Below are 330 nucleotides of genomic sequence, written 5' to 3'. Positions count from 1 at the left end.
AGGCATGGTCATCCAATGTTTAACTGGGGCACCTCGATCTAATTGAAAGAAGTTTAAAATATTGTAAACTATATTCCAATACTGACTTCCAAATATGTTGAGRTATTCTGTCTTGTATGCATCTAAAACGAAAGAACTATGTCTCGCTGGTTCCTGGTAGCTTATTTCATTCAAGTAATTTGTAAATAATATATAATAAATTAATATAATAAAATCTATATAAATAAATAAATATAATAAAATAAATATAAAAATCTAATTATATATATATATAATATAAGAATCTATATATATATATATATATATAGTAATTTGTAAATAATATAAAAA

The sequence above is a fragment of the Cynara cardunculus genome (assembly GCF_001531365.2).
Source record: "Cynara cardunculus var. scolymus isolate 2C chromosome LG 15, CcrdV1, whole genome shotgun sequence".
NCBI classification, from domain to species: domain Eukaryota; kingdom Viridiplantae; phylum Streptophyta; class Magnoliopsida; order Asterales; family Asteraceae; genus Cynara; species Cynara cardunculus.
This window is presented reverse-complemented; position numbering follows the sequence as displayed.